Genomic DNA, 21,386 nt, shown 5'->3' with positions numbered 1-21,386 from the left:
CACCGCCCTCCTTGGAAAAAAAAAAAAAAAAAAAAAAAAACTCTAAAAAAAAGCATGTATTGATATCTTTATCTTTGAAAATGTTGATCTGTCACTCTATAAGCTAGTATTGTATTTCTTAAAATTAAAAGTGCCACTTACAAGCAATTTTTTTTGAAAGGTTTTTGCTATAAGGTGTGTGTGCTTGCCAGAAAGAAAGAGAGAGACAGACAGAAAGCGAGAAATCACCCCCAGGGAGGATGGCCACGCCACAATCCCTTCTCCTCCATTCTCCTCTCGGGATCCTGGGCACGCACACACATGTGCCCAGCATGAGTTTAAGCTACTAGGTCCAGGACTCAAATTGCAGTTGACTACATGGGAGTCCAGCAACATAACCATTACACCAACTGCTGGTCCCACAAACAAGAATTTTTAAGTTTTTAAATAGGTGATGCATTTGTGTGGTTCAGAACTCAAACATACAAATAAGCATGTGTGTACGTGTGTGCGTGAGTACGTGTGCACGCATGGAAAGAATGGTAGAGTGAATAGTGTAGCGAAAAGTTCACTTCCTTCATATCCCCCAACTCTCCCTCTGTGAGGGCAACATATCGTACCAGTTTCCTACATGTCCTTTCAGAGGGTATTTTTGTTCGTCTCTGTCAGAAAGTATTGTACGTATACATAGACCTTCTCCATGCTATGCAAATGGTAGCCCCAGCCCCCCACTTTGGTTCTTCATTTTTAACTTACAATAAGAAATCATCGTTCATCTATCCACTCAGTCTTTTTAAGGTTGGTTTATGTTACAATGCAGGAATATAGTGATTATTATAAACAGTGATTATTAATAAAAACGTAAGGTTATTTACAATAAAGTATCTTACAAGCAACACTGCAATAAATAGCCTTCTACATTTTGTGTCATTTTGCCTGTGTTTGAATACATGTATAGAACAAGTTTCCTGAATTTGTGGGTCAACAATTATATGCACTGGCAATTTTTTTAGATTTTGCCAAATCTCAGCCCTGATTCTGACAGTGTATGTTTTGCAATGTGCTGCCTAACACAATGAGTTATCAAACTTTCTAATCTTTGTCAATGTGCTGGGTTAAAAACCGCTGTTTGAGCAATGCACATTTCTCATCGTGAATGGTACAAAGTAACTGTCTTAAAAGATCTATTTCCTTTTAAGTTATATGCTCATGTCCTTTGCATCCAGAATTCTTTGATAAGTACTTTATTTGTATTATTAACATTATTATTTTGCTTCTTTGCAAGGAGTCAGCTCCGTACTACTGATGGACATCTGCAACCACTGCTTTCAATCTCTCTCCCGGTGAAGAAACCAGAAGCAAAGACAGATATAGGACCCAGGATGGGCAAGACCTACAAAGACGGACATCAGAGTAGAAGATATCCCTCTTAGGAAGGTTGTAGAGCATGCACGCTTGCCAGAAAGACAGAGACAGAGAGACAGAAAATGAGAAATCACACTCCCCCGGGGGGGTGGCCACGCCGCAATCCTTTCTCCTCCATTCTCCTCTCGGGATCTTGGGCACGCAGGTGCACACGCCCAGCGTGAGTTTAAGCCAGTGGGTCTGGGACTTGAACTGCTGTCAACTACATGGGAGTCCAGCGACATAGCCATTATACCAATGGTTGGTCCTGTTTTTTGTTTCTTTAATTGGCAGAGGGAACATGCACTTGCCAGAGAGAGAACTCACCTCTCCCCAAATGGAGCATGGTCATGCTGCAATCCTTTTCCTCCTTTTCTCCATCTCATCAGGATTTGGGGCATGTGTGCATATGTGCCCAGCACATTTTTCAACCTGCTGGGTCTAGGATTCAAACTATAGTTGGCCATATGGGACCTGGCTCCCAGGGCAGACTGCTTAACCACTGTACTACACACAACCCAAGAGGAGTTCTTTAAACTTCCATTATGATTCAAATGTTGAGATGTCTGTGCATAAACCAATAGCGCAGAGTGGCATACAAAAGGGATACTGTTTACTTCAGGAAAATAAAGGAGAAATCAAATTTATGTCATATAGTCAAAGCAGAAAGAACATTAATGCTGACTTAGTTAAAGTTCTAATCTCTCCAGTTTTGTCTTTAGGGAACGATGAGCTTTCTTCAAGGTTCATCTCCTTAGCTGATTGACCCTTTCAATACAAAGAAAGGAATTGTTCCAAGGTGTAGATTATTGACTCAATTTTTAACCAAGGTTGTTTTGATTATAACTGTTATGGTAATATCACCTGAGTGAGAACTTATTCTCCTGGTTATATATTCAACTGAAGGCAGAGTTTGTGGAGTTTTACTTGTCTGCTAGTTCATTTTATTCACCTTAGAATGCTCCCAAGCTAGGAAAAAAAAGTGTATACACACACACACACACATATATATACACATACACACACACGTGTGTTGAGAAATCACACTCCCCCGGGGGGGTGGCCACGCCGCAATCCTTTCTCCTCCATTCTCCTCTCGGGATCTTGGGCACGCAGGTGCACACGCCCAGCGTGAGTTTAAGCCAGTGGGTCTGGGACTTGAACTGCTGTCAACTACATGGGAGTCCAGCGACATAGCCATTATACCAATGGTTGGTCCTGTTTTTTGTTTCTTTAATTGGCAGAGGGAACATGCACTTGCCAGAGAGAGAACTCACCTCTCCCCAAATGGAGCATGGTCATGCTGCAATCCTTTTCCTCCTTTTCTCCATCTCATCAGGATTTGGGGCATGTGTGCATATGTGCCCAGCACATTTTTCAACCTGCTGGGTCTAGGATTCAAACTATAGTTGGCCATATGGGACCTGGCTCCCAGGGCAGACTGCTTAACCACTGTACTACACACAACCCAAGAGGAGTTCTTTAAACTTCCATTATGATTCAAATGTTGAGATGTCTGTGCATAAACCAATAGCGCAGAGTGGCATACAAAAGGGATACTGTTTACTTCAGGAAAATAAAGGAGAAATCAAATTTATGTCATATAGTCAAAGCAGAAAGAACATTAATGCTGACTTAGTTAAAGTTCTAATCTCTCCAGTTTTGTCTTTAGGGAACGATGAGCTTTCTTCAAGGTTCATCTCCTTAGCTGATTGACCCTTTCAATACAAAGAAAGGAATTGTTCCAAGGTGTAGATTATTGACTCAATTTTTAACCAAGGTTGTTTTGATTATAACTGTTATGGTAATATCACCTGAGTGAGAACTTATTCTCCTGGTTATATATTCAACTGAAGGCAGAGTTTGTGGAGTTTTACTTGTCTGCTAGTTCATTTTATTCACCTTAGAATGCTCCCAAGCTAGGAAAAAAAAGTGTATACACACACACACACACATATATATACACATACACACACACGTGTGTGTGTGTATGTGTATGTGTATATATATATGTAATTATTGAATAGGATTTCTGGGTTTCTTATTATTAGCTAAACATAGCTGGTGTTGGTTCCTGTTGAGCCACAGTCTGGGGGTACTTCATGGTAGGGAACCTGAACGTGGAGGAAAAGGGAAGGTGACTGCCAGTGGAAACCAAAGGGCTGGTCAGGGAGTCTCACGTCAGCCGGCCACACCTCAGCTGCTTTAGCTGTGGCCACCCTGGATTTCTCATGCTCCTGAGGACAGCAGGGCAGAATAAGCAGTGGGTGAACTCCATAGAAAACGAAAAGAGGAAAAAAAGCATTTTTCCATTATCTCGAGCCTTTTGCAGAGGCCTTATAAATAGCCCAAGTGACAACTGACCTCCTCCCTCTTCCTTGTGCTTCCATATCCTGGGGAAGTGCTCACAGGGCAGAAAGGGACCCCGATAAAGTCCAGGCTGGGCTGTCAGTGTTTCTCCGGGCTTTACGATCACACTGCTCCACCTGCCCTGAGGGACGAGGACGCAGACTTACTGTACGTGTCTTAGTCTCCAAATAGAAATAGCAGCATAGAGTTTTTACAAGTTGAATGAGAATGAGTTAATAATGTGAGTATGAACTCTTCCTCCTCCCCCCCCCCCTTTTTAGCCTTACGTGGCATGTGTTCGCCAGAGAGAGACGAGAGGGACCATGAGAAATCATCCTCCATGGGGGATGACCATGTTGCAATCCCTTCTCCTCCATTCTCCTCTCAGGATTTTGAGCATGCGCGTGCACGCGCGCGCGCGCACGCACACACACACACATCCAGCGTGATTTTCAAGCCACCCAGTCTGGGGTTTAAACTGTAGTTGGGCATGCGGGAGTCTAGCACATTAACCACCACACCACCTACTGGCCCAAGACTGAACACTTTGATATAAAAGAGTATTAGTTATTTTCCCCTGCACAAGAAAAACATTAGCTAGAATCTAAATATGTGGACAGAATGAAAGATACTGGGGATAGCAGGTGGCTTGTGGTTAAGGCTCCGGACTCCCACATGGCCAACCATGGTTCAAGTCTCAGATGTGGCTTGCTTTCTCACTTTCCTTCTCTCTCCAGTAAGAGCCTATGTCCCATAGTAAGTTTAAAAATAATTATAACAAATAAAATCAAATAATTCTTAAAAAGTAAATAAAAGATATCAACTAAGACTCATTATTGTTAACCTCATGACTCTTATAAACAAGTTAAACTACAAGTGTTTTACTGCATGACATTCCTTTTGTTCAACAGGAACATTCACATTAGAAAGAAGAGGCCCAGATGGCCACACCACAATCCCATTCTCCTCTCGGGATCTTGGGCACGCATGCACACGTGCCCGGTGTGAGTTTAAGCCACCAGGCCCAGGACTTGAACCATGGTCGACTACACGGCAGTCCAGCGACAAAGCCATTACACTAGCTATTGGTTCCAGAGCAGAATAATGTTTTGAGGTGCCCCAACATCCTTTCTATGTAATTCAGGTGGTTTTTCCTCGTCAGCTATGCACCAAGAAGACCAAACTAGGAAAGCCACCAACTGTTAACATCTAAAGTCAAGGAGATTTGCTTGAACTTTTCCCCCAAGTTCTAACAAGGCTTCTTTTATTCTCCTCATAACCTTGCTTGTCAATGACTTTCTTGACTATCCCAAAGCTGGTTTTCGCACATGAAGTCCTAAAACTTAAAGATAAAACAAAAAGGAAAAAGGACAAAGCTCTTTTAGCGTCTAGAAGAACAGAACTGATGAGAAAGACAGTCTCCCAAGAGCCTCCGGGAGGGTAGTATCTTCGCCTACCTGAGCCTGCTACAGCAAGATCCCATAAGCCAGGTGACTTACACAACAGAGCTTGGTTTCTCACAATTCTAGAGTCCACCAAGTCCTAGATCAAAGTGCCCGCAGATTCAGTTGGTGAGGGCCCTCTTCCAAGTTCATAGAGAGCCATCATTTCCATGTGTTCTCATACAACTGTTTCTTGGCGTGTGCTTGTGGAGAGATATCTCTCTTCCTCTTCCTATAAGGAGGTCAAGCTAACCGTCATAATTAAATCTAAACCCAGTTATCTCCCTATTAGAGTAGGTAATGACTCGAGAACAAGAACGAGAACAAGGCCACTCCAGTGAAGGGCTGCACGGGGTTTATAATAGGGGTAAACTCACGTGCAGGCTCTGGCACGCACGACACTCCATCTTCCACTCTTCGTCTCACACCGCCTCAGAGCCTCCACCCTTGAAATCCCCACCCCAGACTGGACTGGAGTTTTTAAAAGAAATTCAGAGGGGCTACACATGAGGATAGAGCATGTTGGCCTGGAGCTCCCAGAATCAACTGTAACAATGGCCAGCTGTTGATAGGGGTTCCTTACCCTAAGCCGTCACAGCAAGAACAGTAGAAACGGAGGGCCCTTGAGATTTTGTTAGTCTTTAAGAAGCAGGGCAAGCTCACCACACTCCTATGTTCTCAAAGGCCCCACCTCTAAATACGGAGTGGCGGAGAATACAAACTTTCAGTCCTTAATAGGCAGGCCCTGGAAAGTTCAAGTCATTGTGACAAGTTTCCTTCTTTCCTGGGAAAACAATAAGCTTCTTGCTCCTACCTCCAATCCAGCCCAGGAGGAGCTAAGCAGCAATGATTGGATAGCCTACAGATGGGAATCTGAGAACAACCTCATAGGGCCTGAATACTTCAGCAGCCTGTAGGGACACAGCTGTGATTTCCTAGACCCTTGAAAAAGGTGCAGAGCAGACTTGGGGTTAAGTGAAAAGGCTGCAGTGAGAGGGAACCTGATAACTGGGGCCAGTGGCAAGGACAATAGACGTCCAACCTTGAGACTTATAGGCTGTGGGAAACACCTAGTCTTTCTAAGTCTCAGTTTCCTTATCGGTACCTATTTCACAGAGCTGATGTGAAAATTACATGAGTGAGTACACCTCAAGTTGTGAGAACAATGCTCTTGCTCACAGTATGCTCTCAGTAAGTGCTAGTTGTTACACACATCCATTGCAAACATTGCCCCAAACACCAGCTAGGACCAGTCTCACCATAGTGGTTGACAGAGCAGGACCATGGTGACCAAAGGCCAAGAGGTACTGTGGCCAAAGTGGCAAGTGGCCAAATAAAGTGAGATACTATGACTAGGACTAGCAAGGACCAAATGATATTTCTCTGAATCCAATGTGTGAACCATGGCCTCCAGATTTACATAACTAGACATGGAAAAAAAGGGGAAAAACATAAATAGTATATAGTAAAGTATGCTAGGGTAATTTAGACAGTGAGATTGAGACAACTTCAGCTTGCAAAGCACAGATTTTCTACCATCAAAAGACATCAGAGAAGGTAGACTAAGTGGAACTATCACAGAAAATACAGGAAGTTTATTACAATGCACATCTGAGCCAGAGGAGCGAACATAAATCTTGCTAAATAGATAGCCTTGCTTTGTAAGGTGAATAATTTAATTATATGCATGTATGATTCCTGTTCATCCATCCACTGGTCCTTGTCTATCAGTGGAAGTGCCAATGACCACCAGCATTCATTGATCTGCGGTTTTCCTGTCAATTACAGTGATTTTTAAAACAAATTTCATGTGTTTTCTGATTGTAAAAATAAAGAAGTGAGAGTTAAACAAAGTATAACAAAGAAAATTTAAATCATTAGTTATCCTATTAGTCAGAATTTTAACCACAGTTACTATCATAAGGATTTTTATTTTTATTTTTATTTACACATGTATTTTTAAAATTATGATTATGTAATATCTAAAATTTTATATTTTTCTCTTTTATTAGTTTAGTTTTTTTTTTCTTTTGCCACAGGGTATGTGTACTTACTGGAGAGATACAGAAAGAGAGATAAAGAGAAGAAGGGAAAGTGAGAAGTCACCCACTAGAGGGGATGCCCACATCTCAATACCCTCTCCTTCATTCTACGCTCAGAATGTTGGGCATGCACGCACTTGTACCCAGCATGATTTTTCAAGCCATTCGACTCGAATCATGGTCGGCCATGTGGGAATCCATTGCCTTAACCACCACACCAACTGCTGGTCCTACATTTTGCTTTTCTGCTTAGCATTATATCAAGTACATTTTCCTACGAAATAATTAGTAATAAATTTGTTCAGGAGGCCAGTAGGTGGCATGGAGGTTTAGGCAACTGAATCCCACATAGCCGACTGTGGTTTGAGTCCCATATGTAGAGGTTCGAAAATCATGCTGGCCACATGTGTGTGAGTGCCCAGAATCCCTAGAGGATAATGGAGGAGAAGAAATTGCAGTGTGGCCATCACCCCTGGGAGGTGATTTCTCACTTTCTGTCTCTGTTTGGGGATCATTTTACTGTCCATGTAATATTTGTGAGTAAACAAACATGTATTAAACCTTACTCCTATTAAAATATATTAAAATGTATTCCATAATTCTCCTAAATTCTGGGCATTTAAATTGTTTCTATTTTTTTATTATTTATAATGCTGTATAAATTCCTTCTGCTTAAATCAATTGATATAACATATTCTGGATTCTTAGAGTTGAAACTTTTAAGTCTTAAAAATATACGAACTTCACACAATTTCTAAATGGTTTCCCAAAAGTGTTATATAAATTTATTCTTCCATAGTGTATGGCAATGCTCTTATCAACTAGCCAATGATGAATAGTATACTGTTTTTTTTTAATCTCTGCATATTTCATTGGTCTTTTTTTTTCAATTATTCATTCATTAATTCATTCACTCAACAAAAAATCAGTGATTGTGATTGCCTTCTCTGTGTTAAGCACTGTCCTAAGTATGAGGTTATAGTGATGTTTTTGCCCATTCTCTGTGGCTAATAACTGATTACTTGAAACTGGATGATTTATAGCAATAGAGGTTTATTTAGCTCACAGTTCTGGAGGACCAAGGATGATGAATTTCATCTAGTGAGGGCCTTTCTGCTAGTAGGAACACTGCAGAGTCCTGTAGTGGCATAGGTCATCATATGCCTAGAGAAATGGAAGATGTGTCTCTGTGTGTCTGGTCTGTCTCATTCTCTTTCCTTATAAATCTACTAAGATTCAATCATGATGGCCACACCCTGATGACCTTAAACCTAATTGCATCCCAAAGGACCAACCTCTTAATCCCATGGTTGGATTAAGTTTTCACCCTCTTAATCATGTCACAACAAGATTTCATCACATGAATTTTGGGGAGACAAGAAGATGAGCCATTGTCCTCACCGATAGATCAAGTGAAAATATGGTCCAAAATACTTCCTATACCAAATAGCATAGAGCCTTTTGTGTCATGATGCATAAGGACTTTGATCTTTATTATTATTACTAATATTTTAATTTCCTGAATGGTATATATGCTTGCCAAAGAGAGAGAGGAGGAAAGGAAGAAAGAGCTCCCAATGGGGCATGAGCTTGCCCCAGTTTCTTTTTCTTCGGTTCTCCATCCTTTCAGGATATGGGGCATGCACACATGTACCTGGTGTATTTTTAAGCTGCCAGGGCAGGAGTTAGAATTATAGTTGGTCATGTGGGATTTGGCTCCCTTAACCACTAGGCTATGAGGTTGGCCCTCCATTTTATTCTAACAGCAATGGAAAGCCATATTCTTGATAGAATGATGACATGATCTTGTTTACATTTTTAAAGGATCATTCTGACTGTTATTGGGTGACTAAAACTCAGGGAAGGAAGAGAGGTGTCTGTTAGCCTGAATCCCTATGCAAAGCCACAAAATTGGTAAGGGTAGCTTTGACTGGAAAGTTGGAGATGCAGGTAGTGAGACATAAATTCTAGATTTATTATTTGAAAAAGCCTTTTTTAACATATAATTATGTTTTTAGCTTCTTGTGATTCCATTGGAAATATATTCTTGTATGTCATTTAACTTCAATATTTGTACATGATTTTTGATATACAGAAAGTTAACTTTTTTATTTATCAACTCAACTATTTTTTATGTTTTACAATCCTCTCTTGCCTTGAAATTTTCTTTTTTTGTGGCTAGTGGTTTTAAAGAATACGATATTAACATCCTAATATTTTCTCCCACAGTGTGCTATGAGGCCTGAAATGGTCATAGTTTTTGTTGTTGTTGTTTTTCAACAAAAGGTGGCATCTGCTCTCACATTCCTCACCAACACTAATGAGAGTGACAAACACCCATATATGGCCCTTATTCAACCCATCTGAAAAAGTCTAAAAATATTGACAATGAAAAAAAAAACAAGGGGGGTGGATTTCTCCAGAGAGAGTTGTCAGAGTGGGTCCCCAACTACTCAGATGGGCAGAACAGTGGCCTCATCTTCCTTACCTCAAGCCTAGTTAGGGGCTTCTAAGAGGCCACTATGGGAGTTTGTTGTGTGGCTTCACAGTCCTCAGGGATAGAATGGGCCTGAGTCTGATTTAAACTACTCCTCAGTAGTCTCTGGGAACAGATTGGCTGAAGTGATCCTGGCAGAGGAAGGCTGTCTTTGGGAAGTCACAATGAGTTAGAAGTGCTTAATCTTCAGGGGACAGATATGGAGCAATGGTGGTAGGAAGGTCAGACTTGTGCTGTTAAAGGTACCATGTAAGATGACTGACCATCCTGTTTTGCCCAATACTATTCCAATTACAGCATGGAAACTCTCATACCCTGGGAAAACTCTCAGAATATGACAGAGAGAGGGCAGGCCACCCTATACATCATCAAGAATCAATCTCTTACTGTATGTCACTCATAATTGTTCTGCTTCACTGAGAATACACTGACTGTTATGTCTATTCATTTATCTAATTATTTCTTTCTCAGTAAGAGGCTTTAGTTCTGACCATGTATATTCTACACATTGCTTAACAGGATTATTCTTAGCTACTTTATGTCTTTTGTTGTCACTGGAAATGGGATCCTTTGTTTTCCTTATCTTCTTATAGGTAAATTAGAGAAATTATTAATTTTTGTATGTTGTATTTGATACTGTATCTGGCTAATGTATCAAATTCTCTTACCAGTTCTAGTAGTGTTATTAAGTACTCCTTACACTTCTTAGGAAAGGAGAAAGTACTGGAAGCACAGTCCTGAATCATTTCCATTTTCTTTTTTTTTTTGTAATTTTTAAAATTTTTTTGGAGAGATTTTCACTATAAGTCACGTGCGCTCGCCAGACAGAGAGAGAGAGACATAGAGACAGAAAGCGAGAAATCACCCCCCTGGGGGGATGGCCACACCGCAATCCCTTCTCCTCCATTCTCCTCTTGGGATCTTGGGCATGCACGCACACGCGCTCGGCGTGAGTTTTAAGCCACCGGGTTCGGGATGCGAACTGCAGTCAACTACATGGGAGTCCAGCGACATAGCCATTATGCTAACTGCTGGTTCCCTCATTTCCATTTTCTTAGGTGTGTTTCAGTGTGTCCCATAACAACTTCTTTTCTGTTGCCCTCCCATTCTTCCTTCCTTTCCACTCTTGCAACTCTGCATACCAAGAAGTGCTTCTCTTTTCTAGGGTATTCAGCCAAACCTTTGAGTTTTTCTCAGTTGTCCTTTTGACAATGGTGTTTGTGAAACTCTTCTATAATACTCTACTGCAAAGAAATAAAAACAAAGCAACTTCTTTTCAGATTCCCAACTCCTGCATTTTTATCCCAACCCTTGGCTTGGGATGGTTATCCAGTTCAGCCCACATGATAAAGCTGTTAGTGTTTTTCCTCAGCCAGTGACAATTGGATCAAATTGCAGACTTGAAATGTAAATGACCCAGAATCTGAGTGAACTTGCCCCTGGTGAAATTTCAGCCTTACAGAAAATTGGGTCTGGCTTTACTTTGACAATCCAGCACTGAGCCAACACAAGCTAGGAAAGCGAAAGGAAGGAACCAAGATTAAATAACCAAATCATAAACACTTAAGAAAAAGAATAATTTTTCTCAGTCCATGAACTATTAAAAATTCAGTTCTTAATGACCAGAACATAGCATCATTGCTTTCATAAAAAGGACTATTCTTTATCCACAGCTCTTCTTAGCTGAATCACTGCTATTTAACACACAACACAAATCATACTTTAAAATGCTGATAGTCAAAGAATGAATAAATAGTTTGACTGAATGAAAATAGTGTTCTTTCTTTAAAATAGATGGAAGCAAAAGCTTTTTGTTCCCTGGGACTTTGAGCCCAGTTATGCCCACCATCTGCTACTGGGTAGACTGCAGGCTCAGAATATCTTCATATTTTTAAATTGTTGGGGAACAGCAAAGAATAATACTTTGTGACACATAAAAATTATGTAAAATTCAAATTTCAGTGTCTAAATAAACTCTTATTAGAGCAGAGTCATGCTCATTTGTTTACAAAGTCTTTGTGTGTTTTACATTACAGTTGTGAGTTGTTGAAACAGGGTATGGCCTAAAATACTTATGAGCTAGGCCTTTATGAAAAGATTTGCTAACCCTTGGGTAAACCAGTTTCTCAACCTTGGCACTATTGATACTGTAAATCAGTCCCTAGTCCCCTTATACCCCTTATCAAAAATCTCTTCAGAAATTGGGACCAGTAGTTGGCGTAATGGCTATGTCACTGGACTCCCAAGTAGTCGACCGTGGTTCGAGTCCCAAACCCGGTGGCTTAAACTCACGCCAGGCGCATGTGCATGTGTGCCCGAGATCCTGAGAGAACGGAGGAGAAGGGATTGCGACGGCCATTCCCTCGGGGGGGTGATTTCTCGCTTTCTGTCTTTCTGTCTCTCTCTGTCTTTCTGGCAAGCGCATGGGCCCTATAGCAAAAACCTCTCAAAAAAAAAAAAAAAAAGGAGAAACCTCTCAGAAATTGCCAAAGGTTTTTTGGGTAGCAAAATCCATTCATGGTAAGAAAAAAGGGGTGAAAAGAGTGGAAGAAAGATGAGGAGAATCATTATTCAAAGATTTTTGTATTTAAGAACATCCTCCATATCTGTGTTTACTTGCCATATTTGGAGCTCCCAAATACTCATAGCACTGTCATGGCCATTTGTAAAGTTCCAACACACATGCAGAAGTCATGCTGAGCAGCAAAGAAATGATTTTATAATTTTGTTTTAATTACTCATGATAGTACACGTACATGAGAGACAGAGAGACAGGCGGGAGGCGAAAGCTCCTCTGGTTCTGGTCATGCTGCAGCTCCCGTCCTCCAGTCCTTGAGCACTCACATGCTTGCCCAGGGGGTTTCAGCCTGACCGGGCTAGGGATCTGAATCGCAGTCACCATGTAGAACCTGACTTCCCTAAGCAGCACATTAATGACGCAGCAACAAAAAATTGGGGTCGCCCAATATCCAACTGTCCAGCTAAGGTTTAACAATGCAATGCTCTGCCTTCTTGTTTCAATTCAGACTATAAGCAAGTGCCTTTTTTGGTATGTATTTAGTGCTCCAGTTTTTATGCTTTAGTGTGTTTTTTGTTTGTTTGTTTTTATGATTTGACTGTTTAAAATGACGCTACACATTACCATGGGGATGCCGTCTCTTGTTCCTAATTGTAAGAATGTTAAGATGTGCCTTACAGAGAAAATATACATGTTAGATAAAATTTATTCATGGGTTACAGTGCAGTTGGTCATGAGTTTGAAATTAATGAATTATCAATATATACTAAATGAGATGTCTTTAAGTAGAAACACAAATAAAACAATATGACAAGAAACTTTATGACCAGAAGTATGTTAAAATCTAACCCTGTATTTACCTAGGAGAAGTATTTCAGTATTGACTAGTTCAGTATTCTTGAGAACTTTATAAAACATAACTATCTCAGGACCAGCAGATGGAGAAATGGTTGCATCACTAAACTCCTGCATAGTCAATTGCTGTTCAAGTCCTGGACCCTGTGGCTTAGAACTTACACTGGGTGTGCATGTGTACATGTCCAAAATCCTGAGAGGAGAATAAATGAGAAGGGATTGAAACATGGCCATTCCCCCGGGGGATGATTTTTCACTTTCTGTCTCTTAGTCTCTCTCTGACTCTCCAGTGAGCACATGTGCCTATGACAACAAAACTCTCTTAAAAAAAAAAAAAAGTATCTCAAATAATGAGTATAAGTTGTATATGTATTCAGAGGGGAACAAGTTTTGGATGATTCAGTTAATATACTCTAGTCTTAGTCCTCTTGGGCTGCTATAACAAAATAATAAAAACTAAGCTTTCAAGCAACACAAATTTGTTTTCCACATTTCTGGAGGCTGAGAAGTTCAAGATCAGGGTGCCAGCAGGTATGGGATTTGGTGAGGGCCTGTTTCCTGGTCCACAGATGACACCTTCTAACCATGTGCTTATTCATGCCTTGTTACTAGTACCCCACTGGGGCTTCTTATATAAGGGTACTAATCCCATTCTAAGAGCTCTATCCCAAATGCCCTACCTCCTGTTACCATCACATTGGTGATTAGGTTTCCAGCATAAGAGTTTAGAGGAGATCCAAACACTCAGAACAAAGCACTCAGGAAAAGGGATAGAAAGGCATCCTTTGCCCAACTTTGCAATCACGCTGGTCTGAAACTTTTAGAATGTGAATCTTAGTCTGTGGTCTATGTGTTTGTATGTGTATATATATGATTCTTTAATTATTTATTTTGTCTTGTCTACTTATTTACTTTCTTGTCTCAGTTTGGGAGGACAAAGCACAGTGCCAGGAGTACAGAAGACACTCAATAAATAGTTCCAGTAGGAAGTAAGAAAGCTTGACAGTTTCAGAATCTCAGCCTGGAGAGAAGTGTGAGGACTGAAGTGCATAGGTGCTGAGGAGAGACTGCCCTGCTGAGCTGACTTATTGCTGCCCACAGGAGACATCCCTCTGCCATCTGCTGTAAGGACAGGAGGGGTGCAGTTGATAAGGGATGAGGCCCTGAATGGGCAGAAAAGGAGAGGTCCAGTTAGAACTTTATCTTCCTTCGTGTGTACAAGCTGCTATGACCTGGAGACTTGGATGACCCTGACATCCACTGGTGAGCTGTCCAAGGGTGCCTCCATGAACATTGTCTGCCGTTAAGCAACCAGAACCTGGAAGCAGAAGATAAAATTCTTGGCTCCTTCATTGACTCACTAAACCTTTCTAAGCCTCAGTAGCAATAAAATGGAGGTAACAATAGTATCCACTTCATAGCTTTATTGGGAGGATTAATTACATGAGAGATATATGTACCACTCCTAGCATAGCATCTAAGAACTCTCTACATTTTAACAAAAAACAAAATCTGAAATCACAGTGGACTGAGACTGATTGTTCTGCAGCTTGAAAGTCCCTTCTACATACCGAATTCCTTTCTGTTGCCGAAAGTTTGGAGTCCAATGGTGCTTTTACAACAGCAGAAGCTGCTACTTCTACTATTTCATTTTAAAATTTAAAATGTGAGGCAATACCAGTCTCCCACGTGTAATTACAGTCACACATTTGATTATTTTTATGGGTACCAAAATGTATTTGGATCCCATATAAAAGAGCAAGTGAGTAACAATACTATGTTGTTTTGTTTGTTTGTTTGTTTTATTTGAGAGGTTTTTGCTATAGGGCACGTGTGCTCGCCAGAAAGACAGACAGAGACGGAGAGACAGAAAGTGAGAAATCACCCCCCAGGGGGGATGGCCATGCCACAATCCCTTCTCCTCCATTCTCCTCTCGGGATCCTGAGCATGCACACACACGCGCACGGTGTGAGTTTAAGCCACCGAGTCTGGGACTCAAACTGTGGTAGACTAGATGGGAGTCCAGTGACACAGCCATGATGCTAACTGCTGGTCCCACAATACTATGTTGTTTTTGAAGAGATCTTGAATGTTATATTCCATTTATACCACACCCAATAGAGCCAAACTGAGATCTAAGAGAGTTCATAAATGTGCAGAAAGTGAGGTGTTGTCATTCTTCACACAGGTAATGTAATGCTTACCCTAAGAGTAAACTTGGCAGGTCCTCTATCAAATAGTCATATTATCTGTACATGGTAGGACATGAATTAACGTTCTAAGGTGGACACTCAGCTTCCAATACAGGACACTTTCCTCTTTCATCACAGTGGTTAGTCTCACTTTCAGTATCTGTATTGAAACCTTATTTATGTTAACTTTATTTTTTTTTCTTTATTCATGATGGAGGACTCATTTGAGAGTGAGGAGTCAGAGGCAGAGAGAGAGATGAGCACCTTTCACAGGGTCTGTCATGCTGAGTCTTCTTCCTCTGGCCCATTGGATCTTGGGCACTTGTGTATGTGCCTGGTGTATTTCAGGCTGACAGAGCCAGGGATTTGAACCCTGTTTTCCATGAGGGATCTGGCTTTTGTTAAGCAGTGCCTTACTGCCTTGCCACGGAGCTGGCCCTTATTTATATTACTTTCTCTTTCCATTGTCAGTTGAGTTAAATACAGTAACCATGTCCTTCCTTGTTTCTGTGAAAATGGCTAGAATATAAATCCAAAACCAGACATTATTTTTGGCTTCAGTCAATAAAGATCCAACCAAAGGCAAAATGAAGTATAATTTTGAAACACACAGACAAAAGCATTCTATGACATATTCCAGATACTTTTGGGATTTCTCTGCCATATGCTTTCCAGAAAACAAAACAAAACAAAACAAAACAAAAAACAAAAAGAACCCATAAACTTCATTTGGGCAAGTGCATGAAAACTGGGAAGCTCCTTTGTTTGTAATGTTTGGATAGAAGATCTTTCTGATTGAGAATATTTGTTTTAAACAACTTGGTATATACAAAATGGCCTTTTGTTTGATAGAATTAGGAAACACAGTGCTGAGTTTTGCAAGAGTTTTCCACCTGTTGCTGAAAGTCATTTACGGCAGGGCTAACGCAGCAGAGTGTAACCCTGAGGTCCAAGCAATCAGGGTCTGCTGCACCAGGGCGCAGATCACTTACCCCGTAATTCCGGGACACATGTGCAAACAGGGCACCGATGGGAAGACGGTCAGACTCATGGGCATAGCCATTGGGAAAACACTCCTTGTGCCCAGCGCCCTGGTAGAGATATATCCCAGGGCCACAGGTGACTTTTTGAAGTACTTTCCCTGTGGCCATGGAATAATGTACAGGTATGGACAAGGATAAATAATCGAAGTCAATTTCTAGAATTTCTAGCTAGCAACTTATAAAGCACATGGGATTTTCACCCTCCAGACCCAGGTATGCAAGATGTCATGTTTCTTTTTTTAAATCAATTTCAGTCTTGGTGTGTGTCTTATCTGTCAGTTGAGAAATTCAATCTCAGGATTATTAGGTACTCTTACCAGAGCATGGGAAGGTCCTGGTAATCTTAGGCAGAGAATATTTCAAAGGCAAGAGACACATCCAAGAGTTTGATCTCTTCATTATGTGCATAAGCAAATCTTACATGGTCCCTTGGAACCAGGGGCCCTGCTTTTCCTTGGGCAAAGTGTGAGATTCTGATGGTAGTCCTTAACTGACATCTCTCCAGAACACCCAGGAGGTCTCCAGAACCGCATCCCCTCCCCGCCCACACACACTCCAATGATTTCTGGCCAATTTCTAGTCTGGAGAAATTGTTTCTTTACTTGCATTGATTCTGAGTTCCATAGGAACCCTCTCTCCCTGATTTATCTCTAGAACAGTGGTGCTCTAAGTGTGATCCTGAGGCCTGCAGCATCAACCACATCTGGGATGTTAGAAATGTAGATTATCAGGCCCTAACCTTCCCTATTGAATCAGAATCTCTAAGGAGAGGGTCCAACAATACATGTTTAACAAACCCTGTTAGATGATTCTGATGCAAGGCTAAATTTTGGGAAACAAAACAAACAAACAAACATTAAAAACACACAAAAGCTGACCTAGAGTACTTCTGTTCATTCACTCAGACTTTTGTAAATGAACGCATCAAGTAACTTCTGTTTTCAGCCTTCAGTCTGTTACCCTCGCCACTACTGAAGGTAAAGAAAGAAAGAGGCCCGGCTCTATTCAGAAAATAAAGAGTAACATCTTTCCCACTTTCTGTTTTTTCTATAATAGAAAAACAACAGCACAACTTACTCTCTTAATAGATACTGTAATAAATTATCTTGCCATCTAAGGATTAACGTGAATAATGATAGATTTGTATGGGCCCATCTGCAGTGGCACAAGTGGAAGAGACTGCTGCATGGAAACAGGGACTGCATGGGAGGCCTGGGTCCAGTTCCCAGCCAAAGCTAGACAGGTCTGGTGCAGGGGCAGGTACCTGTGGTCCTGGATAACTGGAAGACAGGGGCCTTATCAGGTGGCAAGATCCTATAACCAAATACCCATCTCTCTACCCTTTTTTTTTTTTCTTTCTCTCTCTTATTAAATAAAATAATATATTTCTATGAAATCAAGTTTAAGAAATAATGGGAGGTAGTAGAGATGGACTTGTTTGGGGTCGGGAAATAGGAATGAGGAAAGAAAACAGGTTAAGAAGTGAAGGGCCAAATGCTATATTAACAATGAGAAAGAAGAAGGATGATTTCCTGGATAAGCATTAACTTTTAGAGAAGTGGTCACCCAAATTCTGTTGTCCCAAGGAAGCTATTCTCAAAAGAAGACTTGCACATGGCCAACAATATGTGAAGCAATGCTCCATATCACTAAGCATAAGGGAAATAAAAACCACCATGAGATATTGTCTTATTTCAGTTAGGATGGCTATTAATAAAAAGACAAAACAAAAACCAATGCTGGTAAGAATGCGGAGAAAAATGTATGCTTACATTGTTGGCAGGCATGTAAATGAGTATAGCCATTAGGGAAAACAGAATGGAAATTCTTTTTTTTTTTGGAGAGGTTTTTGCTATAGGGCGCGTGCGCTCGCCAGACAGACAGACAGAGACGTAGAGACAGAAAGTGAGAAATCACCCCCCCAGGGGGGATAGTCACACCGCAATCCCTTCTCCTCCATTCTCCTCTCGGGATCTTGGGCACGCACGCACACGCACCCGGCGTGAGTTTTAAGCCACCGGGTCCAGGACATGAACCGCGATCGACTACGTGGGAGTCCAGTGACATAGCCATTACGCTAACTGCTGGTTCCCAGAATGGAAATTCTTTAAAAAAAAAAAAAAATGAAAAATGTAACTTCTGTTTGACCCAGCAATCCCACTAGTAGGTATATATTCAAAGAATATAAATTAGTAGGTCATAAAGTTATCTGCACTCTATGCGGTAGACACCTTAGTCAAGATAAGGAAGCAACCCAAGTGTCCATCAACAGATGAATGAATAAGAAAATGTAATTTATATATATATACATATTCTGTATTTCTGTATACCTATATGTAATTGTATATTATGCAGCCTTTAAGAAGGATGAAATTCTGTCATTTGATAGTAAATGGGTGAGCCTGGAGGATATTATGTTAAGTGAAATAAACTAGGCACAGAAAGAGAAATACCACACGCTCTCCATTATGTGTGGAAACAAAAAACAGAAAAAGGACTTGTAGAGATAGAAAGGTGACGAATGACTGCTAGAGGCTGGGCAGGGTGGGAAGAGTATTAATAAGATGTTGATTAATGGAAATAAAATTTCAGAGAGTCAGGAGGAATCATTTGTAATGTTTCAGAATACTGTAAGGAAATACATATTAAGAGATGACGATGACGTGTTGTATGTCTCAAAGTAGCTTAAAAGAAGGCCTTGGAATGTTCCCAGACAAATGAAGACCAATGGCTGAGATGGTGGGCATGTGACTCACCCTGATTTGATCACTACACAATGCAGACTATGTATTCTTTTTTTTTTTTTTGGAGAGGTTTTTGCTATAGGGCATGAATGCTCTCCAGAAAGACAGAGAGAGACAGAGAGACAGAAAGTAAGAAATCACCCCCAGGGGGGATGGCCATGCCACAATCCCTTCTCCTCCATTGTCCTCTTGGGATCTTGGGCACGCACACAGACGTGCCTAACATGTTTAAGCCACCAGATCCGGGACTCGAACTGCAGTCAACTACACAGGAGTCCAGTGACATAGCCATTATGCCAAATGCTGGTTCCCATACTGTGTATTTTTATACTGGAAAAATAACATTGTAGCCCTACAAATCTATACAGTCAATATGTTTTGTTTTGTTTTTTAGTTAAAAATAAAGAGATAACTATTGGGCTGTCAGAAAAGCCATGACACATTTTTGTATAGAAAATACTTTATAACTTATCTGACAACCCAAAACATATCCCTTTTTATATGGTGTGCCCACGACTTGGTAAAAGGAGAAAGCCTACTCTGTAAGGTCTGGCCCCATGCACGCTTTCCCTTCCCACACTGTGTATTCTGTCTCAGTTCTGCTCACTCTACGCAGAACCTCTCTTCATAAACATGTCCTTGGCTTGGCCTCATATAACCTTCTTGTTGATTTAGACTTCTGGATATGTACATTTTATGTTAAAACACAAACTTTTCTTCCTAGGTCTTTAATCCTAATATTAAGAAGAATGAGTACTTAAAAAAAAAAAAAGGGTTCTCAAAACAAATGCTTCAGAATGACTTTAAGACTGTGATTATAAAAAGGCACTGCTCAACTGACAGAGCATAAAGCATGAGGAGCCCCGACGGTATCTATTTCCACTCTTCCCTTCCTTCATCGGAGTTGTACCTGGTCATGCGGCCACTTAGCTGGGGCCTACCGTCCTCCAGACCCCTTTGCATACAGCTGCACCAATCAGTGTGAACAGAGAGATGCATATGCCACTTCCACGCCTGGAGCTTAAAACACCATATAGCGTCCTTCCCACTTTTACTTTCCGTGAAATGCAGAAGGAGGTACCTGCCACCTGCCTTTGACCATGCAAAGGAGGGCAACTCAAAGTGGAAACAAGAGAGAGAGAAGCTAAGTCCCCCATCCTGGACCAGGAGACGAAAGACATAGACTTCCTTCAACCCCTGGTTTTTGGGGGTTCTTTTATTTTCTATAGCAGATTAAAATTTCATATAACTAATATAAAAACCTAGACCCACTTGAAGAATCAAGGCAATGTTTATAATTCACTAAAGCCCAAAGAGCACCAAAGCCCTGACAGTGCCTGGCTCAGTAGATGCTCCATAAATAGGTTCTAAATGAACGAGTATGGCACCATCAGGAGCTACTGAGACAAGAGCTGCCTCACTGTCATAAATAATCCGCCCGAACGTCGATCTAAGTGAGAAGAGCAAATAGCGCACAAATAGTAACAATGGGTTAAAGTGAAAGGAATTTTTGTGGGTTATGATGTAGAAATGACTGCTAATTACACAGAAGCCATGCAAGTGATTTGCAGATAGTAATCACAGTCACTGTCATTGTCTAAAACAAAAGACTTATACAGGAACGGACATGTGCGGACAGGTAAAATTCTTCTTTTAACAAGTTCGAGGAGACACAAGATTGCTATGCTGTACGCAGTCCATAGGAAAATGAAAATCTATCGCTCCAACATGTGGAGTGAATACAAAGTAACCTTTTACTTAATTTGCAAAAGGCATTTTTGATAGCATGTGGAATGACTCCAATTCCATTTGCTGGATATTTTGGAAGGCCCATTTCTTTGAAAGGTCTTTTATTAAATGCAATGAATCCGAAGATACCCACAAAAACATGAAGAGAGATATAGGAGGTAAAGAATTACAAAAAACAGATACTCAGATTCTAAGAAATGGCAGTTAATGGTGCCTACATAGCTCTGGTATGCTGAACTCTCAGTGCCCATTACAGAAGCTGTTCTGAGGTTTAAATAAAATAACATACATAAAGCAGATGGTCCACTGAGTGACCCCAAGAAAATGCTAATGTCTCTGTTCATGCTCTGTAATACAGTGTTTTAAAATTTTTAAAGATTATATAATATTTTGATGATTTATTCTGGAGCCATAAAAATATTTTTCCTTGTCACAAATCCCTACACAGAACACGCCCTCATCCAGAGCAAGTTAAGGGTATTGCATTCTGCAAATCGAAGGATAATTGGCTATACTAGAGAGCGGGGGTTTCAGATCCAAGAAAGACAATTCTACTCAGGTTATTCAAACC

General features: G+C 40.8%; 1 protein-coding gene across 2 annotated transcripts in view; it reads right to left on the bottom strand.

Annotated features, from left to right (window-relative positions):
- Positions 1 to 5,838, bottom strand: part of SLC9A9 (solute carrier family 9 member A9) — a 720,836-nt gene extending 714,998 nt beyond the window's left edge. The window contains exon 1 of one of the 2 annotated variants that reach the window (XM_027765886.1): positions 5,758 to 5,838. The gene's annotated coding sequence lies outside the window, so the exon portion shown is untranslated. Of the gene's footprint in view, positions 1 to 5,551; positions 5,673 to 5,757 lie in introns of those variants that run through there. The other variant, XM_014593185.2, reaches the window with a different exon arrangement.
- Between the last annotated feature and the right edge of the window lie 15,548 nt (positions 5,839 to 21,386).

This window comes from Tupaia chinensis, unplaced genomic scaffold, assembly GCF_000334495.1.
Source record: "Tupaia chinensis unplaced genomic scaffold, TupChi_1.0 Scaffold139833_1, whole genome shotgun sequence".
NCBI lineage: Eukaryota > Metazoa > Chordata > Mammalia > Scandentia > Tupaiidae > Tupaia > Tupaia belangeri.
The sequence above is the reverse complement of the archived record's forward strand: the minus strand, read 5'-3'. Positions and strand labels throughout refer to the sequence as shown.